The following is a 1,151-nucleotide window of genomic DNA, read 5'->3' on the forward strand; positions in this document are numbered from 1 at the left end:
TGTTACGAATAGTTGAGTTTATGTTTATGCGCAATCGCATTTTTGTTTATTCTATGTATGGAAAAATTCGTTGTAATGATGTTGAATAAAGCACCAGTATTCATGCAGTTTTGCGATATTTTGATCTGTGATTGAAAAGCACGAAACCATCACACAGAAAAAATTACATGGTCCTTCGAGCCGGATTTGAACCAGCGACCTATGGATATACAGTCCACTTTGAGCCAAGCGAGCAAACGTGACAAAATTATCACGAGATGAGCTCAAGCAAAGTAGAGGCGGGTCGGGGTGAATAATGGTGTTCTTGTACACTAGCAAAAATAAAGCAGAAGGGAAATGTCGTAACAGTAACCCGGATAGGCGCCACTTAGTCTCTAGTAAATTTCAAAGGAAAAAAGAGAATATTCACCTAAAGGGGAAACAAGGCAGATTAAGAGATCCTGGTTTTGGTCTTGATAATTGAGGGTATGATCTCAAAGTATTACAAATAGGATATTGTAATATTTAGATCTGAAATGTCAAGGTTTGAATTTAAATCAATTTTTAGCAAAACGGGGATCTACTCGTATAGTCTGGAAAAACAGGTTTCCGCAGAAAACAACGAAACGATAATGGTTAAATGACTATTGTAGTAATTACAATTCGATTGTATCGAAAACCAGTATGTAACGTCATATTAAGGAGTCGCCGAAAAATAAAAATATTACCTTTTGAACCACAGCTTGTAACGACCTTTCCGAGATCAGAAAGGCGATTTTCGGTTTTATCTGTAACAGATAACAACACACAAAAAAACAAGAGGGATAATGAATAGCGCAGCAAATAAATATTGCGGCGGTAGCAATGTTTAACGTCTGACACTAATCAGATAAATCAAAACCGTAATACTCAATAAAAGAATCATAATCAGTCACAAAGACTTTACACTAGCCAAAGCAAGATTTGCTTCGACCACGGATCGTCCGTATCAAGAAAAACTTGCACGCAACCAATATGCAGACCAGATCGTTTCCCAAGAGAAGAAGTACAGGGAAGGTGAATGCAGAAAAGAAAATAAGATCACGACCTCTAGCAGCGGACTAAAGAACTAATGTAATAACAAATCTAGTACATAAATAACATCTAAGGTAAACGGGTTTACAAAGGAAATA

The 1,151-nt window shown here is 36.8% G+C and overlaps 1 protein-coding gene across 1 annotated transcript in view; it reads right to left on the reverse strand.

The window, feature by feature from the left end:
* LOC116164693 (juvenile hormone acid O-methyltransferase-like) overlaps positions 1-1,151 on the reverse strand; it is a 6,236-nt gene that overhangs the window by 4,849 nt on the left and 236 nt on the right. The window lies entirely within an intron of this gene.

This window comes from Photinus pyralis, unplaced genomic scaffold (genome assembly GCF_008802855.1).
Source record: "Photinus pyralis isolate 1611_PpyrPB1 unplaced genomic scaffold, Ppyr1.3 Ppyr1.4_LG2, whole genome shotgun sequence".
Lineage (NCBI taxonomy): Eukaryota > Metazoa > Arthropoda > Insecta > Coleoptera > Lampyridae > Photinus > Photinus pyralis.